We start from the raw sequence: 22936 nt of genomic DNA, 5'->3' as shown, positions 1-22936 counted from the left end.
TTGTAGTATAACAAGTAAGTACCAACACCCCCAACCCCTTCCCCCACCTCCAGCCCCATCGCAGTTTCCTCACTTGTGCACCTTGGAAACCCCACCCCCCTCCATCTCAGCCCCTTATTCCCCTCTCCTCAACCCCAAACAGCACCCCTAGAACCCCTCCCCCTACCCCCTGCAGCACTTCCCAGCCCCTCCCCCACTTCTCCCCTACCCAGCAGCTCACCTATCCCTTTCTCTCTATCACACTCTCCCACCCCCTGTACTGGCTTGTGGAAGATCTGAAAACAAAAAAGAAAAATAAAAAAGAAAGAAAAGAGCAAAGAAAAGAAAGGAAGAAGAGAAGTTTTAAAAAGATTGCCCAAGATCCATCCAAGAACACACCAATTTTTTATCCAAACGTTTTCCAATATTCCTAGACTCTTCCCTAAACCTTACAAAAAATAAATCAAATTATCCCTTCTCTTCTCCTACGAATCCTAGGATCAATTTTATCCCTCTAGATTGTCCCATAGGAATTAGTAAAACCCTAACTTTTCCCTATCAACCCAAGAGATACCAATTTTATCTCCTTGGCCTTCCCTACAATTCACATCTATATCAGACCAACCCATATCATTCCTAACTTGTCTCTAGGATCCTCCCACAACTTCTTTAGAGATCCACAAACATCCCATAATATTTAGGCTAATTTGCTGGAAGAATTTTAGGGAAACCCTCCTAGGAACCCTAACCTTAAAATCGTGTTCCCATCGCTTGTGCAATCACACTAATTCCTAAGAAAAAAATGTACCCAGTCTGTAAGAGCACAGGTAGAAACTACTAAACTAATAGTCTTAGGATTTGTAGATTTGTAGATTTCTTAGATGGATGCAATAAATAGAAAGTCCGAACCAATATACTAGGATTTGAATTAAATTAGTTGTCATGGCAGCTAAAAGTTCCTATATAGTATCCATAGGATGCACTAAGCAAGTAAATCAGTACTATGGCTACAAGGAGTACCATAGGTGATGAATAAGAAATGAGACAAACCATCCATCAGTAGCTAGGTATTTTGCAATGATTAGGTGATACCTAGCAGACAAGGTGTTCTTGATTAGGTGTGTCTTGTCTTCTTGACTTGGAAACCACATGGGAATATGGCAAATATGATCCATTAGATGGTCCACTCCATGGGCAACCTGGTAGAATGTCACCTACATGTATATACCAATTTGAAGAGAGTTCAAATATCAATAAAGCACGAAGTAGTAAAATGAGTGGATGTTAATATTTGACCCCTCATTAAACCCGAATAAATTGTAACTCTTGGAGAACGAAATATAAAGTTCCTTTTTCTTAAAAAATAAATTCACGATTTCTTACTTAGTTAATAAATCAGGTAATAGATATGCCTTTGTAACCGTAAGTCCATATATTCTTTTGAAGTTTGGTATCAGTAAATTGCGAAAATATGATTCTCATATCAACTTTTACATACAACAGGAAAAATTATTTGGTTATGCCCATAGATGCTTTACTCCCATGTGCAAAACACAACCAATCACCAAGGCCTTACTTGTGCAACACAGTTCTGCCATGCCTGAGATAGCATATTCTTTTAGCTAGCAACAAAGAGTTCTTTTATTTTCTGTTTAGTTGATATGAATGGAAAAAATTTGACACTTCTGCATGTCTAAGAATTTACCTCAGCTTGATCAGCACCGTTACACAGCTGCCCAAATTGAATCCGCCAAATGCATATACAACTTCTTCAGTAGAAATCCAAACTATATGTCAAAGTCCTGCAGAAACTCCTTGTATCCACCTGAGGGAGATAACATACAGGTTGGATTCAATTCATCATTTTTACCTCAATGCCCACACTGGACAAAAACACAAAATTAAAAAGCGAATACATCTTCACCAACATGTGGAAAAATGCATAACAGCAAAGTCAAAGAATAAATTCCCTTTTTCAGTAAAACTAATCTTGAAAAACCTACTGGGCTTTTTCTCCATATCTTTCTAAAGTTTCTGGATGTTTGTGCTAAGGTAGCCAATAACCAGCAGATAAGTCCAATTTTTTTGGTTGGGAATAAACATAAAGAGAAGCTGAAGTAGAAAAGCATTGCAAATAATAGAAAAATAATCCTAGTAATGAGAAACTTCTACCTCATCAGTCACCGACTTATAGGAGTTCAATAAACTGGATCGACAATATCAAGATATAAAGCTAACTGTCAAGAAAGAAAGAAAGAAAGAAAGAACTTGTAAAATAATCCTAGGTTAAAAAAATTTTAAAGTAATTTGGATTATTGTCCATACTAAACAAAGAAAGGTGTACCTTTAGGAAACTCAAGCACACCATATGCCTAACTTATGGGGAGAAAATTTTATAGAACTTCAGAACTATGGTTCATGCAGTTTGAAAGCACTGAGTACCTTTTTGCTTTTCCTTTATGGAATTCAATGCTATAAAACAAAACATTATGAGAGTGCTTTCTTCTGAGGCCTTCTTTTCTGCACATTTTTAATGTCTAACACATATTCATATTGAAAAACAATAGAAAGAAAGTAAAGAAGGATGAAGAAAAACTGAAAGAAGATGAACCAAAATCTCAAAAATGTAATTTTAACCATTTACATTATTTATGCTGAAGCCTAACACAATAATATGCAGCCCGATTCAATTGAGTTGCATTTGCCAACTTACACAGATTTCCTGGTTGTATCAGCAACAGGGGCACATGAATCCTCCCTCAGCCCACCTCAGTCTCAGATTCTCAAGGCTCTACTGAAAGGCTGCCATATTTTTCCAGGTTTGTCCACAATGATTTCTTTCCTCCGGCATCAATTGATACAATCCTAAGAAAAAAAAATTTCCAAACTCTGTAATGACAACTTCCTTGTTTATCATTTGCCCTCACTATGAAGCCCTGAAGTTAATTCAGGCTTAACCATCTCAGCAATGAATACACCACTACAGGAAGTCACTATAAGACTGACCAAACCCAGAATCATAATGCCAAACTATCTTTCTTGAAGATAGATTATATAAGCTCACTATAATTCCTACATATCATAAACTCCTCAGAGAAGGCATTTGACTCACTACAAGGAGCAATTGGCAATTAACCTCACCAGCCTATAAAGTCCCCAACCAAAAGCCTCGAGCATATGTATGCGTCAATAACAATAAGTAACTATAACTGAATGACTAAATAACTAGCTTCACGGTTAAAGTCTAAGAACAGAAAAATATTTCACTCAAGAGATAAACCGCCAAATGCCAATAACATGATATGAAAATTCAAAAATCAAAACGAAGTAATCTTACATTCAATTTTCACACCTTTCAGTTCCATTTCTTGAGAAGAAGTTCTCTTAAGCATAACATTAAGTATAGTAGCTAATCTTGTAGTATCAAAAATCAACTGACAGGTGCCGTAGAGTAATATCGATCACCACATAAATTAGATCCATCGACATATGATCTCTCCATGTGATTGGATCTCCAGTCCTTTCCCTTTTCTAATGGCCATATGTTGCTCCTGAAATGTAAGAAAAAAAAAAGTTCATATTTAAGATATTTAAGGAAGCAAAGGAATAGCAGTGGGAAAACTGTCAGAAATCTGGATCATTAGTGGAGTAATGAAGTTACCCTGAGTTCTTCAAGTGCTCTTGGATGGTCATGGAGATACTTGATAGCCATCATTGATGGAGTGGAGAAAGTCTCCTAATAAGAATTAAGGATTGCAATTATTTGATCAACTATCTCCTCATCATATGGTTTGTACTTGGGGTTATGGTCTCCAGTTTTCATTTGGAAACCAAGCATGTTTTCATAGCATACTTAATTCAAATGAAACCCAAACCAGATACATTCTATTTAAATTATTATTCTCTTTGTAATGGGGACCAAATGATATAAAGCTCTATTTTTTGGATGAATGAAATATCATTACCAATAACCCCAAAGGGTAAGAGAGGAGGGGGAAAAAGTGGAGGAAGAAAGAGGGGGCAGCCCTTATCTTCTAGGCTGAAAACAGGAGGCTATGTTCCAGGTAACAACAATAAGCCTTTCAATGGGATGTCAAACAGGTGGATAGGGTCAACTAGAGCTCCATGAGACAAGTAGATGGCTTTCCAAATTTAGTCCAAGGACCTAGAATTTGAGGTCCATCTCTTAAGATTTTCTTCACACAATAATGCATCCAAGAGCCAACTTACTAACAAGATCACCATTACAGAGTCTAAGAAAGGATCTCAAGATCCAAAACCAGTCCTGAGCAAATCAATAAGAGCATCAGGAGTGGGGCCAAACATAGGCAAGGGATTTCTCCAAAGGGAGAAGAAGGGATAGGTGAAGAATAGATGGGTCTATATCCTCCATACCATTCTAGCAAGGAGGCAGTAAAAAGAATGGTAAAACATAAAGTAGATAGTTTTCCAAATTAAGTCCAACGACTTAAATCATATATTAAATCCAAAAGTAAACAGTTAGAAAGTGAATCAAGAAGTTGGTACAAAATAAGTAGAACTAGAATAAAGGAAGGAAGAGTATTATATCTTCAAATAGAAAGTACCTCTTTAGTTTTTTCTTGGATATCAATAATTTTTTCGTCCCAGTTGCTTAGGTGGCATCTCATAAGCTCATCACTTTTTAGCAGAAGATGTCTTTGATCATGATGGGTCTGATGATGCTAAAGGATGCTCCTTTAATTTTCTTGTAAGTAGAGCCAGTCAAAACTCACAATTGAAATGTTGCATTTTCCTAAGATAGCTAACATTGATAGTGGGTATCTAGGAACAAACTCTTGGCTCTAGAAGGCACATAGAAACACCAAACTCAAAATCTGTATACTATGGGAACATTGCTTACATTACGTGTATGTAGGCGCTAACATTGAGTCTGGAGCAAAGTCAAATTTTAAATCCATCTCAAAATTCATCTATATTTTGAATCTAAGCAATAAAATATGTATAATCTGGGGGAAAAACCAAGGAGATAATGCAGCCAAAGAACAATAATCCACGAAAGGAGACATTCCCAAATTTAGAACTTTGCATGGTTAAATAAAGAATATTAAAAGTAGTAGTTTACCTGCAGCACTATTTGGCCCAACAGGATGGAGAGAGTTGGCAAGAGCCGACTTAGAAACATTGGGAATTCTAACCAGCATCATGGTTATCTTATGCCTAGGTTGACAAAACCTGTTCAATTCTCTTACTCAAGCTTGTAAAAAATTTAGAAAACTTTAAATTTCTGTGATTCATGTGAAAAAATTCCTGAGTGATTAGTATGTTTATTAGAGACGAATTTGAGTTAACAAAGTATGAAATCAGAAACATGCTTCATTGTTTTAGCCTGAGAAAGGTGTCTATAAATGACGATAGGAAGGAAGGAAAAGTAAGGAAACAAAGAAAATCAAACTCATTCTTTCTCATATATAAGCCCAGCTTTTTCTTTCTAATTTTGAACAGGAATAGGAAGGGGGTGGAAGTTTGCAAGATATCACTAAGGCGGACGCCATAATACAACAACATAAGAAATATTCAAAACCACTACATGTGAAAATTAAGGTATACTTATTTTGATTTAAATGAATAAATGAGGAAGAGAAAAACAGACCAGTAGCTCATGCAACAATCCAATCGTTAGGCAGCAAGAACATGTCAAATCTGAGAAAAAAGTCTAAGGTGGGCCAATTGCTAAAGGGATTTTCTTGGTTAATTGGGGTGAAGCAGTAGCAGAAGAGAAGGCATCCTTTGTAGCATTCAAACAATAATTAAATCAAAACCCATCCAAATTCCAAATGGAACAAAAAGGCATATGATACAACAGACGAGTGTAGCAATGATCCAAACAAAGTACACCAACAAAATTTCAATAACTTAAAACGGCTAAAAAAACCAATAAACTTTGAAACCAAAACTAAAAACTTAAATGATATTGAATAAATGTAAACAAACATCAAACTGAAGGTACATTCCACATCAGAACCATTTTCAAAACAAAAAGTCGTGAAACACAAAAAGTAGAAGTGAAAGAGTAAAAGTAACTCATTCTTCAGTCATAAGCCAGAATATATAAAATCAGATTCTGTTTTTCATTTTCAATTCCTTCATCTGCCCCTCCGTTGTATTCATCATTGCATCCTTTTCCTTTTCAATCTGCCCATCCCTTTTGACTTTGGGATGTGCGCTCATCAATTTCGATAGGCATATCCACTTTAGTGGGAATACCTTCACTGACCATGGTAGAAGAATGAATGTTCGCAATTCCATATGTTCTTAAAGAAGTAGTGGAATTAATACTACATACAATAAAAGTCCAAATAACATAGCTTTAGAAAGACAACCATAATTAATTTGTAGGTAAAAAAAAAAAAAAAAAAAAAAAAAAGAAAGAAAAAGGAACATCCTGTCAAAATTTAGAAGAAAACCCTTTGTTGAACTCTAAGGCATTACACTTCTACCTTTCCTACCCTTTCCTTGCAGGATAGTCAGGATTCCAAACACAAACGCCAAGAGGAAATAGAGTCACTGGATCAACACAAGCTTTAAGATCATTTTTCCAATTCCAAATCGTATTCCCCACCTAAGTCTAATTAAAAATGTAGAAACAAGGATGACTTTTTATCTCCTCAAGAAGACTGCCTTAGTTAGACTCACTAATCATGCACCAGTCAATCCGCTCAACCAAAGCTTTGCACATAAATATGAAATCACTAAACTTCATAAATTAAAAAATTGGGCCCCATATAGACAAACAAATAACATGTCGCAATGCAAAATATCGCATAGTCAATCAGGATTGAAATAAACAAGATTGAAGAATCACATATGATTCAAGTTTAACAATACTAGAAAGAACCCTCATTTAACCTTAGCTAAAATACCGCAAAAATGTTCATAACCATGTCCGAGATGAGAGTATATCCACCCACTTGATGAAACCACTTTGAGAAGTAAACTCATCCAACGAACTGTTTTAGCAAAATAAACACACTTGGGAACTAAGGAAACCAAAAGGAAAAGAGTAAAACTAATAAGAAATCAGATTAGTCCATAATAAATTTTGGTTCCATCCCACTGATTTTGTTAGGGACAGAGGCAAAAACTGAGTAGAAGTAAACAATTTATGTAAGAAGTGCTATTATGTTAGTGGAAGTCTCCATATTGAGTGGGAGAAACTAGATTCACATAGGTTTAACAGTAAATCCAAAGTACTTCCAATGCTTTACGGTTGTGTACAGCAAATATCAAAATCTGTACTAGGAATAATGCCCATGCCAAATAGTTAGATGACACACCTGCAATAGCAATTACAGCACTATAGTGAGCTCCATAAGAAATTTCTGAACTTGGGGCATTCAAAAGTCTTGAAAATTAAAAATTTTAAAAAAAAAAATTTTTAAAAATTAAAAAAAAATGAGAAGGAAAAAAAGAAGAAGAAAGAATGGTCCTAGAGGTAATTTAAAGAGCCTATGCTAGAAGAAAAGGAACCCAAGAAAAAAGATCTCTTGTAACCTCAGTAGGAGTAGTAGAACAGTCAGCCCCAGGCTGAAACCTGTTGTGGACTCCAATGCCCTCCAAGGTGGCACAGCTAAGGCTGGCCAAATCCCAAAAAGTGGAATTTTGGTGAATTTTTAGAGCTAATTAGCTACTGAATATTAACTTCCGAAATTTAGTTTTAATTTTCAGAGTCCTGTTTCATTTTAAAGTCTTCGTTTGAACTAGTGGTTGGTTTTCGAGTCCTAAGGAGTGTTTCAATACGACTCTTATAGTTAATTAAGTCCTTTACATCTAGAACAGTAATTTAGAGATTGATATTTAGTTGTAGAAGGGTGTCCTAACTTAAAAAGGAAACCCTAGTTCAGTTGGTTTTAAAGTATTGGTTGAATCCAAATGGAGTATCCCAATTGGTTTTTTAAGTTCTTTCTTTTGATGTAAGGCTATATAAGTAAGCCATTCTATCTTTGTAAAACTTAGTTGCATTGAATAAGAATGAATATTGTTTGTGGAAAATAGGTCTTGGTTCTCTTTGGGAGCGCCACGGCTGATTTGAGAGTTTTGATTCAAGTTACAGTGGCCTTCTTCAACAAATCTGCACGTCTTCTGCTTCTCCAGTAATAAAACAAGTACCAATACCCACAGCACCTTCCCCCACCTCCAGCCCCATTGCAGTCCCTCCCCTCCCCTTTTCACTCGTGCTCACCTAGGAAACACCACCACCCTTCATTACAGCCCCTATTCCCCTCTCCTTAACCCCCACCATCACGCTAGAACAAATCTGCAAGCCTTATCCTTCTCTTGTAGCAAAACAAGTAAGTACCAACACCCCCAGCCCCTTCCCCCACCTCCAGCCCCATCACAGTTTCCTCTCTTGTGCACCGTGGAAACCCCACCCCCTCCGTCTCAGCCCCTTATTCGCCTCTCCTGAACCCCAAACAGCACCCTAGAACCCCTCCCCTTCTCTCTCGTACTCACCTAGGAAACTCCACCACCCTTCATTACAGCCCCTATTCCCCTCTCCTGAACCCCCAACATCACCCTAGAACAAATCTGCAAGCCTTCTCCTTCTCTTGTAGTAAAACAAGTAAGTACCAACACCCCCAGCCCCATCGCAGTTTCCTCTCTTGTGCACCGTGGAATCCCCACCCCCTCCATCTCAGCCCCTTATTCGCGTCTCCTGAACCCCAAACAGCACCCTAGAACCCCTCCCCCTCTCTCTCATACTCACCTAGGAAACTCCACCACCCTTCATTACAGCCCCTATTCCCCTCTCCTGAACCCCCAACATCACCCTAGAACAAATATGCAAGCCTTCTCCTTCTCTTGTAGTAAAACAAGTAAGTACCAACACCCCCCCCCCCCAGCCCCATCGCAGTTTCCTCTCTGGTGAACCTTGGAAACCCCACCCCCTCCATCTCAGCCCCTTATTCCCCTCTCCTCAACCCCAAACAGCACCCTAGAACACCTCCCCTACCCCCTGCAGCACTTCCCAGCCCCTCCCCCACTTCTCCCCTACCCAGCAGCTCACCTATCCCTTTCTCTCTATCACACTCTCCCACCCCCTTTACTGGCTTGTGGCAGATCTGAAAACAGAAAATAAAAATAAAAAAGAAAGAAAAGAAAGGAAGAAGAGAAGTTTTAAAAAGATTGCCCAAGATTCATCCAAGAAACCACCAATTTTTAATCCAAACCATTTCCAATATTCCTAGACTCTTCCCTAAACCTTACCAAAAAAACAAATCAAATTATCCCATTCTCTTCTCCTACGAATCCTAGGATCAATTTTATCCCTTTGGATGATCCTAGAGGAATTTGGTAAAACCCTAACTTTTCCCTATCAACCCAGGAGATACCAATTTCCCTTCCCTACAATTCACATCTATATCAGACCACCCACAACTTCTTTAGAGGTCCACAAACATCCCATAATATTTTAGGCTTATTTGCTGGAAGAATTTAGGTGAACCCTCAATTTTAGGGAAACCCTACTAGGAACCTTAACCCTAAAATCGGGTTCACATCGCTTGCCCAATCACACAAATTCCTAACAAAAAAATGTACCTAGTCTTTAAGAGCACAGGTAGAAACTACTAAACTAATAGTCTTAGGATTTGTAGATTTCTTAGATGGATGCAATTAATAGAAAGTCCGATGATTAAATTACTTGTCATTGCAGCTAAAAAGTTCCTATATAATATCCATAGGATGCACAAAGCAAGAAAATCAGTACTCTGGCTACAAGGAGTACCCTAGGTGATGAATAAGAAATGAGACCAACCATCCATCAGTAGCTAGTTATTTGGCATTGATTAGGTGATACCTAGCAGACAAGGTGTTCTTTATTAGGTGTGTCTTGTCGCCTTGACATGGAAACCACATGGGAATATGGCAAATATGATCCATTAGATGGTCCACTGCAAGGGCAACCTAGTAGAATGTCACCTACATGTATATACCAATTTGAAGAGAGTTCAAATATCAATAAAGAACAAAGTAGAAAATGAGTGGATGTTAATATTTAACCCCTCATTTAAAGGAAAACAAGTACCACTTCTGCATGTCTAAGAATTTACCTCAGCTTGATCAGAACCGTTACATAGCTGCCCAAATTGATTCCATCAAATGCATATACAACTTCTTCAGTAGAAATCCAAACTATATGTCAAAGTCCAGAAACTCCTTGTATCCACCTGAGGGAGATAACATACAGGTTGGATTCAATTCATCATTTTTACCTCAATGCCCACACTGGACAAAAAGACAAAATTAAAATGCGAATACATCTCCACCAACACGTGGAAAAATGCATAAAAGAAAAGTCAAAAAATATATTCCCCTTTTCAGTAATACTAATCTTGAAAAATCTACTGGGCTTTTTCTCCGTATCTTTCTGCAGTTCCTGCATGTTTGTGCTAAGGTACCCAATAACCAGCAGATAAGTCCAAATTTTTCGTTTGGGAATAAACATAAAGAGAGCAGCTGAAGTAACAAAGCATTGCAAATAATAGAAAATAATCCTAGTAATGAGAAACATCTACCTCATCAGTCACCGACTTATAGGAGTTCAATAAACTGGAAAGACAATATCAAGATATAAAGTTAACTGTCAAGAAAGAGAGGAAGAAATAACTTGTAAAATAATCCTTGGTTAAACAAATTTTAAAGTAATTTGGATTATTGTCCATACTAAACAAAGAAAGGTGTACCTTTAGGAAACTCAAGCACACTATATGCCTAACTTATGGGGAGAAAAATTTGTAGAACTTCAGAACTCTGGTTCATGCAGTTTGAAAGCACTGAATACCTTTTTGCCTTTCCTTTAAGGAATTCAATGCTATAAACAAAACATTATGAGAGTGCTAGGCCTTCTTTTCTGCACATTTTTAATGTCTAACCCATATTCATATTGAAATACAATAGAAAGAAAGTAAAGAAGGATGGAGAAAAACTGAGAGAAGATGAACCAAAATCTCAAAAATGTAATTATAACCATCTACGTTATTTATGCTGAAGCCTAACACAATAATCTGCAGCCCGATTCAATTGAGTTGCATTTGCCAACTTACACAGATTTCCTGGTTGTATCAGCAACAGGGCACATAAATTCTCCCTCATCCCACCTCAGTCTCAGACTCTCAAGGCTGAAAGGCTGCCATATTTTGCCAGGTTTGTCCACAATGATTTCTTTCCTCCGGCATCAATTGATACAAACCTAAGAATTTTTTTTTTCCAAACTCTGTAATGATAGCTTCCTTGTTTATCATTTTCTATCGCTATGAAGCCCTGAAGTTATTTCAGGATTAACCATCTCAGCAAAGAATACACCACTACAGGAAGTCACTATAAGACTGACCAAACCCAAAATCATAATGCCAAACTATCTTTCTTCAAGATAGATGATATAAGCTCACTATAATTCCTACATATCATAAACTCTTTTCAGAGAAGGCATTTGATTCACTACAAAGAGCTATTGGCAAATAACCTCACCAGCCTATAAAGTCCCTAACCAAAAGCCTCCAGCATATGTTGATGCGTCAATAACAAAAAGTAACTATATGTGAATGACTAAATAACTAGCTTCATGGTTAAAGTCTAAGAACAGAAAAATATATACTAAAGAGATAAACCGCCAAATGCCAATAACAGAAACCTAATATTATTCAAAAATCCAAACGAAGTAATCTTACATTCAATTTTCACACCTTTGAGTTCCATTTCTTGAGAAGTTCTCCTAAGCATAACATTAAGTATAGTAGCTAATCTTGTAGTTTCAAAAATCAACTGCATCAAGAACATGTTAATAAGTTTTAATATCTTCATTCTACTTACTAAGAACAGGTGCAGTAGAGTAATATCGATTACCACATAAATTAAATCCATCGACTTATGATCTCTCCATGTGATTGGATCTCTAGTCCTTTCTCTTTTATAATGGCCAAATGTTGCTCCTGAAATGTAAGAAAAAAAAGTTCATATTTAAGATAATTAAGGAAGCAAAGGAATAACAGTGGGCAAACTGTCAGAAATCTGGATCATGAGTGGAGTAATGAAGTTACCCTGAGTTCTTGAAGTGCTCTTGGATGGTCAGCCCTTAGCTTCTAGGCTGAAAACAGGAGGCTATGTTCCAGGTAACAACAATAAGCCTTTCCATGGGATGTCTAAACAGGTGGATAGGGGCAACTAGACCTCCATGAGACAAGTAGATGGCTTTCCAAATTGAGTCCAAGAACCTAGATTTTGAGGTCCATCTCTTAAGATCCTTTCTTCCCACAATAATGCATCCAAGAGCCAACTTACTAACAAGATCACCATAATAGAGTCTAGGAAAGGATCTCAAGATCAAAAACCAGCCCTAAGCAAATCCATAAGAACATCAGGAGTGGGGCCAAACATAGGCAAGGGATTCTCTCCAAAGGGAGAAGGGGTAGGTGAAGAATAGATGGGTCTATATCCTCCATACCATTCTAGCAAGGAGGCAGTAAAAAGATTGGTAAAACATAAAGTAGATGCTTTTCCAAATTAAGTCCAACAACTTAAATCATTTATTAAATCCAAAAGTAAACAGTTAGTAAGTGAATCAAGAAGTTAGTACAAAATTAGTAGAACTAGAATAAAGGAAGGAAGTGTATTATATCTTCAAATAGAAAGTACCTCCTTAGTTTTGTCTTGGATATCAATAATTTTTCCATCCCAGTTGCTTAGGTGGCATCTCATAAGCTCATCACTTTTTAGCAGAAGATGTCTTTGATCATGATGGGTCTGATGAGGCTTAATGATGCTCCTTTGATTTTCTAGTAAGTAGAGCCAGTCACAACTCACAATTGAAATGTTGCATTTTCCTAAGATAGCCAACATTGATTGTGGGTATATAGGAACAAACCCTTGGCTCTAGGAGGCACACAGAAACATAGACCAAACTCAAAATCTGTATTCTATGGGAACATTACGTGTATGTAGGCACTAACATTATTGAGTCTAGAGCAAAGTTAAATTTTAAATCCATCTCAAAATTCATCTATATTTTGAATCTAAGCAATAAAATATGTATAATCTGGGGGGAAAACCAAGGAAATAATGCAGCTAAAGAACAATAATCCACGAAAGGAGACATTCCCAAATTCAGAACTTTGCATGGTTATATAAAGAATATTAAATGTAGTAGTTTACCTGCAGCACTATTCGGCCCAACAGGATGCAGAGAGTTGGCAAGAGCTGACTTAGCAACATTGGGAATTCTAACCAGCATCATGGTTATCTTATGCCTAGGCTGACCAAACCTGTTCAATTCTCTTACTCGAGCTTGTAAAAAATTTATAAAACTTTAAATTCCTGTGATTCATGTGAATAAATTCCTGATTGATTAGTACATTTATTAGAGACGAATTAGAGTTAACAAAGTATGAAATCAGAAACATGCTTCATTGTTTTAGCCTGAGAAAGGTGTCTATAAATGACGATAGGAAGGAAAAAAAAGTTAAGGAAACAAAGAAAATCAAACTCATTCTTTCTCATATATAAGCCCAGCTTTTTATTTCTATTTTTGAACAGGAATAGGAAGGGGGTAGGGGGTTGCAAGATATCACTAAGGCAGACGCCATAATACAATAACATAAGAAATATTCGAAACCACTACATGTGAAAATTATGGTATAATTATTTTGATTTAAATGAATAAATGAGGAAGAGAAAAACAGACCAGTAGCTCATACAACAATCCAATCGTTAGGCAGCAAGAACATGTCAAATCTGAGAAAAAAGTCTAGGGTGGGCCAATTGCTAAAGGGATTTTCTTGGTTAATAGGGGTGAAGCAGTAGCAGAAGAGAAGGCATCCAGTGTAGCATTCAAAAAACAATTACATCAAAACCCATCGAAATTCCTAATGGAACAAAAAGGCAAATGATACAACAGATGAGTGTAACAATGATCCAAACAAGTACACCAACAAAATTTCAAGCAAACCACAATTCTTCAATTTCTATGACAACTTTAAAGCATGACATCATTGTATATGTGTTTCATGATCCCAAATCTGTCTCAAAGCTGAAAAAGACTTTACAAACTGAGGTAAACCTACTCAGATATTTCACAACAATAACTTGTCTTACCTTGCCAATATCATCGTATTCTGATGCTTATTGGAATACAGACTGAAAACCACATATCAAACCATTAGATCTAACATCAGAAAAAGGAATGTAATGAATAAGGGCTCCTGCAAAGCATAACCATAAGTTAGTAAGAAGAACCATCATATAAATCATTAACTCATTCAGTGCAACATATATCCACTCAAAATCATATCCTAGGACAAGCAGCCATCATGAAGAGGAATAAGAAGCAAGCTCAATATACGCACTCTATGTCACTAACAAATTGTAGTCCCAAGTGTTCAACTACAATATCCATTAAAAATTTGGGGAAAAAAATACAAGTTTAATGTCTTCAAGACCACAATTAGTCTTTGCACCATGCACTCAATCGTCTAACATGCGTTTGTTTCATTGCACATAATTGTATAAACATTATGTATCATAGATCACACAATTAGTCCTCCTATCCAACAAAGAGATGATATAATGCAATGTGAAAAAGAACTGAACTCATGTAAGAACTCACAACCAACCATGAGCAAAAAGTATGTTTTAATTCCTAACACTTTAAAGCCCAAAATAAGAATTGATTATAAATATTTTGTTAGCAAATACAGGACTCTCACAAAGTGGGGAAGGATGGGAATACAACTAAAGAGATAAGATAGGGTCTTCTCATTTTTACTGTTATATACTGGCTTCTCTTGTAAGGGAGACCAATGAATTCCTGTAGAAACAACAATGGAAATAAAATTTGAAGAAACAATACTAAGAGATCAAAAGAATTACTAAAAATTAAGTACTAGATAAATATGGAGGAAGAGAAATCAAACCAGTGTCTTGTGCCACATCTCATTCTGCAAAACCATTTCAACCCAACTGACAGAACACCAGCATCAATGCTTCCAACGGATAATGTAGCAATAGTCCCATCAAAACATCAAGGAGACCCTTTTTTTTAAAACATAAAAAGAAGATTGATGCATGGGAATGTCGTGTCCAGTGAAGTAAAACCTATCCTTGCAACAAAACCAATAATGGTATTCTAGGATCCAAGATATAACCCTAAGTTTAAGCAAAAAGATAGTTCTACACCACCATTAATATCACGATATAAAACAAAAATCTTTCCACCTAAAATTAATATTGTTTGTAGTCATCAATCAATTTCCAAACATAGGATCACTACACTCATCAAAATTATCAATGTGAGCATCATATACTCAACAATTAGGTCTTAAAATCTCACAAAGTATGTTGTCTCACACACATCAGACCTTCAATGACTAATAAGGGCATCACCCAGCCTATAATTGCCAACTATAACATCAATAGGATTGATCAGTCAGAAGTGAAGTCCACAGAGAAATCATAGCAGCAGATAGAAATTGAAACCTGATTCACCTAACTGTTCAAATAGAAATGACATGATATTCAAACAGTTCTTCAAGAAGTGAAAAGCTACATGTGATCCAAATGATGAGAAAATTCCAACCAAAAGGGAGAGAAGAAAAGAATTGTAGTGTGAAGGAAAAGAACAAAGAAGAGGAAACAGGAAAAGTATCACATGAGGCACATGCAATAACTTAAAACGGCTATAAAAACCAATAAACTTTGAAACCAAAACTAAAAAATTAAATGATATTGAATAAATGTATACAAACATCAAACTGAAGGTACATTCCACATCAGAACCATTTACAAAACAAAAAGTCGTGAAACACAAAAAGTAGAAGTGAAAGAGTAAACGTAACTCATTCTTCAGTCAGAAGCCAGAAAATATAAAATCAGATTCTGTTTTTCATTTTCAATTCCTTCATCTGACCCTCCGGTGTATTCATCATTGCATCCTTTTCCTTTTCATCAAAGAATACACCACTACAGGAAGTCACTATAAGACTGACCAAACCCAGAATCATAATGCCAAACTATCTTTCTTCAAGATAGATGATATAAGCTCACTATAATTCCCACATATCATAAAGTCTTCAGAGAAGGCATTTGACTCACTACAAGGAGCAATTGGCAAATAACCTCACCAGCCTATAAAGTCCCCAACCAAAAGCCTCCAGCATATGTTGATGCGTCAATAACAAAAAGTAACTATAACTGAATGACTAAATAACTAGCTTCATGGTGACAGTCTAAGAACAGAAAAATATTTCACTAAAGAGATAAACCGCCAAATGCCAATAACATGATATGATATTATTCAAAAATAAAAACGAAGTAATCTTACATTCAATTTTCACACCATTCAGTTCCATTTCTTGAGAAGTTTTCCTGAGCATAACATTAAGTATAGTAGCTAATCATGTAGTTTCAAAAATCAACTGCATCAAGAACAGGTTAATAAGTTTTAATATCTTCATTCTACTTACTAAGAACAGGTGCAGTAGAGTAATATCGATTACCACATAAATTAAATCCATCGACTTATGATCTCTCCATGTGATTGGATCTCTAGTCCTTTCTCTTTTCTAATGGCCATATGTTGCTTCTGAAATGTAAGAAAAAAAGTTCATACTTAAGATAATTAAGGAAGCAAAGGACTACCAGTGGAAAACTGTCAGAAATCTGAATCATGCTTAAGATAATCAGGTACTTCTTCACTTCTCACGGTAGAGACTGCATCGAAACGTACCGATAAAAAATAATTCAGACAACAATCAAGACAAAGGTCTGAGATAATGTCTCTGAATTTCCGGTAAAAGAGAACAAGAAAAACCCCGGTTCTTATCCCAACAAACAAATTCAACAAGCCGTGGGAAAAACAATTGAACGAACTTCTTAATTGAGAAGAATAAGAAGTACCTGATTATCCAAATTCTTGCGGTTGCTTACAAATTAATCAGATTGGTAGCTACAACAATGTTGATCACCATTTTCCGTGACAAGAAACCAACAGCAGAACTCGATTAGGGACACGAACGATGAAGAACCTGATCTATAGAGGTAGACTCATACAATCCGCTCTTGCTTAGGAGAACACAATGAAGTTCAAGAGAAATTCAATCGGCTACTGTTTAGGAGAACCCAATGAATTTCAAAAACACCACTAATTCCCTTTCTTTACCGTTAATTCAAATTTTCTGAATGACGATTCATATTCTTTTTTACCGTTAGCTTTTCAAATTTTGAAAAATGACTAAAACATTAAAAGAAAAAAATTTGTAAGAATAAACGATAAAATTAAAATTAAGAATTTTTGCTTGTAATAAAATGGTGTTGTTATTTTTGTGTTTTATAAACCGATACTTTACCAAATTTATTCTATATGATGCGGACATCGAATTAAAATGACTCCTTTGCTATGACAAATTTCAGTATATTGAACCTTAGAAAAAAAAAAAACTAATTTCAGTATATATATAATGTCAGTTTCTCTGGAAAAAAATTGTCAGTTTCCATGGTGAATTTTTTTTTTTAACAGTCAATTTTATACATTGAGGATAAAGGTATTACATAACAAGTGAGATTATCCCAAGAGATTCAAACTCTGATCTTCTAATTGAAATTATTGGTTTATCTAAACCTTTTGTTTATTGCCGTGCAAATATCTGGCTCTGAGATCTTGACATTTGGCATCATTTAAATTCAATTGAGTGCAAATCTAAGGGCAAAAAAATTGCAACCATTAGATCTCAATAATGCCACTTGCCAAGATCATCTCCCGTGTGACCACAAACAAAAAAATTCTATGTCTCATAGAAAATAGAAGGGTGAAGATGAAACTGCTCGCACATGCTGGAAAAGACATCCTACTCAAGTCAGTTGCCTTCTCTCTTCCTCAATTTGTATGTTTCCATTTCAAGCTGTCTAAGTCTACTCATAAAGTGATCAAGAAATCGTCAACTAACTTTTATTGGGGATCATCTGAGGGGAGGAATAAAATGCATTGGATCTCTTAGGACCGTTTGTGTAAAGCCAAACCTCAGGGTGGGCTAGGTTTCAAAGATTCGGGTCTCCAAAATACAGCATTCTTGACCAAGGTAACATATCGGTTATGGACCCAGCCTCACTCTATTTGGGCATCGATTATGAAGGCTATATACTACCCAAAATGCTCTGTTTTTTAGGCTACCAAAGATAATCAACCTTCATGGGCATGGTAAAGTACTTTGGAAGGGAGAAATGCTCTTAAGGAACATCTCATTTGGAAGATTGGTCAGGGTGACAAGGTTAAGATTTGGGAAGACAAATGGTTACCCACCCTTCCTAGATATTGCATTCAAAACCCAAAACCTCATACTTGTCCCTTAGAATGGGTTAGTGATATCATTGATCAGGAATCCCGCACTTGGCGTCTAGATTTACTTCACCAATTCTTTCACCTGGATGATGTGCGTGCCATACAAAGTACCCAACTAAGTTTATTTCCCAATGCTGATGAACTTTATTGGGCTAGCTCTAAAGATGGTAAGATGTCTGTGAAGTCCATATATCGCACTCTCAATGATAAGAGCCAAAGCCTTCAGGTAACACATCCTTCCACTTCTTATATTCCCACATGGTAGCTCATGAACACTGACCAATGGACATTCATATGGAAAGCTTTTGCACTTCCTAAAGTGAAACATTTTGTTTGGCAGGCTTGGGCTAGAGGTCTTGCTTCAGGTGAAGCATTATTTAGATGGAATATCCCAATTGACCTTGCATGTAATAGATGTGCCACAACGTATGAATCTGTGGCCCATCTATTATTTGAATATCCATTTGCACAAGCACGTTGGTTTTATATACTCCCTCAAGAAGGCCCATTTCAACTAGAGCAATGGATCACTACTGTTTCACAGATCAAAACAGGGTCTAAAAGCACTACCAAGGAGCTCCAAGGTCTATGTTTATATATGTGTTGGTTTATATGGCTAGCAAGGAATGATTTTATCTTTAAGAAAAAGATGTGGACCCCTGAAGAAGTATCTCATGCTACTTGTCGGGCCTTGGAAGAATTTAAAATTGCAGGTACAACGTTGCCAATATCAGATAGAGGCAACCATTCCACAACTACACCTACAGGTCCTTGGACTCCACTATCAAGTGGAATAGTGAAGCTTAATACTGATACAGCACTCAAGTCCAACTTTGACATGGGCGGGCTGGGCATAGTCTTGAGAGATTCACATGGGGATCCATTATTTGCTTTATATGAACCAGCCCATTTTAAAGACCCTTTTTTGGGTGAGGCTTTAGCTATGAGAATGGGCCTCCTCCATACCTTGGGAGATGGTAGGGATCAAATCATGGTGGAGTCAGACTGTCTGGAATTGGTCAAGTGCATTAATCATCCAAGTTCAACAAGACCACCCCCAACCGTAATGGCCATTGCAGATGATATTAGAGTACTATGTGGTACTTTATGTCTTGTAATGTGGCCTATATCTCTAGGAAATCTAAAGTAGTTTCAGATTTCTTAGCTCGGAAAGTCCAGTCTCTTTTAGACGTGACTGCTTGGCTTATTTCCTCACCTTGGTTGCGCGAGTTATGCTCTCTCGCTCCCTTGGTTAGTCCGATTCTTTAAATAAATAGATTGATTTAAATTCTATGTTTTTTTTTTTTTTTTTTTTTTTTTTTTTTTGCCAGAATCTAAAAGCTTGATTATATAAAAGAGTTAAAGCTAGGATATTTGAACAACAAGGAAATATCAATCATGAACAATGGTGGAACATTCCACCAAGACCTAGACAAAGAGCAATGACAAGAAAATCTGCAAAAACGTTTGAAGACCTAGGTATATAATTAAAAAACACCCAACTAAAGTTTGAAGAAATACTCCAAATATCTAATACTAAACTAAGTTTGAAGAAATCCTCCAAATATCTAATACTAAACTAAGGCAAATCCAATCTAATGATGAAGGAAGTCCCGGTAAGGAAAGAATTGTAGGCGTACAATGCGAATTGACTTGCATCATCTCCACCCCCAATGACTTTGCAAGAAGTAAGTCATCCCAAATCACAAGCAATTCCGTTGCTGAAACCGACTAACCTAAATGGTCCTTGCATTGAGCAACCAAAAAGAAGCCTTGAGAATCCCACAAAATACAACTCCCACCTCCCTTGTTGGAGAGGTTCTCCCAAGTGCCGTCCACAAACACTTGAAAGCAATCAGCCTCCTTACGTGGTCTGGCCATAGAATATGTACGAATCCCTTGTAAAAAATGACACAATCAATAAATTTTGAATGTCAACACAAATGTAAGAGAAGCATGACATAGTAGATCTAACTGAGACATCAAAACCACAAAACATGGAGGAGTTCCTAGTATTCCTAATGCACCAAGCCATAGAACTCCAAATTTGATACACCCTATTCATATCTCCACAGCCCTTGAATTTTGTCTAAATAAACTCCATCCAATCATGAATGTCAATCCCTCCAAATTCAAACATATTAATACGTAAGGGAGAAAGTTCCCAACAATTTTTTGCATGAAGGAAAAAGAATAAAGCATGGCTAACAGCTTCCTTACCACAACCACAAATTAAACATAGAGGTGCTAAAGCAATGTGTCTACTAAAGAGAGAATTGGAAGTAACAATTGTCTTATGAGATGATCTCCAAAGAAAATGTTTAATTTTAGGAATAGTAGAGATATCCCAAATTTGTTTCCAAAACATAGACAAGGATGCTAATGAAGCAATATTACCTTTAATATCTGCCAAAGCCAAGCAGTGATAATATGCAGATTTAACAGTAACTTTATTCACTCAAGCATCATTCTAAATGATTCATGGATCCTTTCCTATGTATAATTCATCGCATGCAACAATGGAAAGGATGTTGGGATGATAGGACAATTATTTGGCTAGAAGGTGCAAATGGATAAAGACAATCGCATAGTTGACCCAAACAAACCTCAATTCCAAAAGAAAATAATAATAATAAATAAAAATAAAAACTAGAGTAAATTACATATTGCATACTTTAGTGAGCCTTAAAATCTGGGTTACACGTTTTAGTGCCCTAAATTATATATTGCACACTCTCAAAATTACAAGTTGCACGCTCATCACTTCCATCTAAGATTCTGTTAAGTTAGGAGTGAAATGTCCACATTACCCTCTTATGATACAAGGATCAATCTACCCCCATTTAAACCCTTCCATACCCAAGGTGAGTGAAGGGAGATCCCTTCACCCATCTTCTATCTACACCTCACCGAAAATAGCCCACCTTCACCTAAAACCATCCCTTACTGGAAAATTTCTCCCCAACCATTCCGTGCCAGAAAATCATAGTTCAATGGTTGTTTCTATTGAAGAACATGTGGCCAATAAGGAGGGTCAATTTTTCTTCCTTGACCACTAGGCTTTTTTTTTTTTTTTTTTTTTGATACTGAAAGAAAACTTAGTATTAAATAAGAGAACAAGTACACAGACTAGTACCATATATGACTTCTATTTTTCCTTGATGTTCTATGGAGGATATATATGCTATATATATATAAGCCATTCCTGGATTGTGGTCTGGGTGAATTGTTTCAGACTAGGTTTCTTAATATTACAAAATATATTTATCAAAATTGGGACATAATCTATTGGTCATTTCATGTGGTTTTGTGGTGAGAGTAGATCAAGCACTTCCTTTTCATTGCTCCATATTTCTTCTACTTGTATGTTGTAAGCTAGTGCCTTTTCTATTCCATTCATCATTCTACTTAGAAGAGCCTCCACGATCTTTCCCTTCTTCAGTCCTCCTGCACTGAAATACCTTAGGTGTCCTTCCCAGAATAGGCTGATCACCCTGATTTTTTCCTCTGGTTTAGTATATTTGGAGTACACCAAGTGTTAGGTATACGAATGCATGTCTTGTTGAGTAGATTGAAGTTGCTTAAGTTGTAGCTAAAAAAGTGGAGTAGACATAAGTTCCATGGGTTTGATCATCGGATTTACGTTCCAGAAGAGAAAATTCACTTTCTTCAGATGGAAATCGACCAAACGAGATTTGATGATCATGTTCTCATGAGAGGGAAAGGTGCAGGTCTCATGAATTTTGTTCCCTTATGAATCATGAATCAGAATTAACAAAAAAGCCTATAGTTTCCCATCTAAGTACTTGAATATCTCCTCCAAAATCACTTTGAAAAACTATTTCAAAGAGGAGCCATTCCTTCACTTGAAATTGCTTGGGTATTGCACAATTAATGTGCACACTTAAAACGAACATTGAGATCAAGATCTTGACCGCCCATTTATAAAAAAATTACATTTACATTTTTTAAAAGTGGACAGTCGAAATCGAAATCTTGGTCAAGATCTCGATATTGACCAATCGCAATGCAGTGCTGTGGATTAAATGCGCAGCACTGAAGTTGAGCTCTCCTTCACCTCTCAACGCCTAAAGCATTAAATCTTTTTCTTTTTTGCACATCAAAAAAATATAATCCTATCACCCATCTTCATCGATCTTCCTTTTTTCTTTTTCTTTTTTTTAACGTGTGGTTTCCAACAATTGGTTGGGGGTGATTTTCGACAGGGTGAAGGGACTTAAGGTTTGGGTGTTAGTAATTTTATCTCTTTTAATTTTACATGAGGATATTTTGGTCATTTAATAAGTAAAATATTTTAGTCAAATTGTATTTATTAAATACATTTGAAATATTTTGGTCTTGAGGATTATTTTGATCATTACATGATTAAGGGGTAATTTTGTCCTATGATATTCAAAATCTGAATTTGTATAAACAACCGCTACTCCAAACGTTAAATTATGAATCAAACGTAATTATAGCTACTCAAGTGATTCAACACGAATTTCAGTCCGTGATAGTTATTCAAACACACATAATCATATAGTTTATAAATGTTGAAGTAATCATGCTATTCAAAATGGGGAAGAAAAT

At 36.3% G+C, this 22936-nt stretch overlaps 1 long non-coding RNA gene across 11 annotated transcripts; it reads right to left on the bottom strand.

Annotated features, from left to right (window-relative positions):
- Positions 1 to 268: 268 nt before the first annotated feature.
- Positions 269 to 17236, bottom strand: LOC149018344 (uncharacterized). 11 transcript variants are annotated; one of them, XR_016172920.1, is made up of 8 exons: positions 16906 to 17235; positions 14107 to 16591; positions 13168 to 13329; positions 10071 to 11948; positions 3317 to 3530; positions 2693 to 2844; positions 1685 to 1804; positions 269 to 1193 (listed from the first exon to the last, which is right to left on the bottom strand). It is a non-coding gene; the product is annotated as an uncharacterized LOC149018344 (long non-coding RNA). The 11 variants fall into 11 exon arrangements; XR_016172924.1 differs by having other exon boundaries at positions 13168 to 16424; positions 16506 to 16591; XR_016172918.1 differs by having other exon boundaries at positions 10071 to 11781; positions 11863 to 11948; positions 13168 to 16591; positions 16906 to 17234.
- Positions 17237 to 22936: the final 5700 nt, after the last annotated feature.

This window comes from Hakea prostrata, chromosome 4 (genome assembly GCF_041222555.1).
Source record: "Hakea prostrata isolate BN-2017 chromosome 4, UWA_Hpros_2, whole genome shotgun sequence".
Taxonomy (NCBI): domain Eukaryota; kingdom Viridiplantae; phylum Streptophyta; class Magnoliopsida; order Proteales; family Proteaceae; genus Hakea; species Hakea prostrata.
Note: the sequence above shows the minus strand (reverse complement) of the source record. Positions and strands in the feature narration are given on the sequence as shown.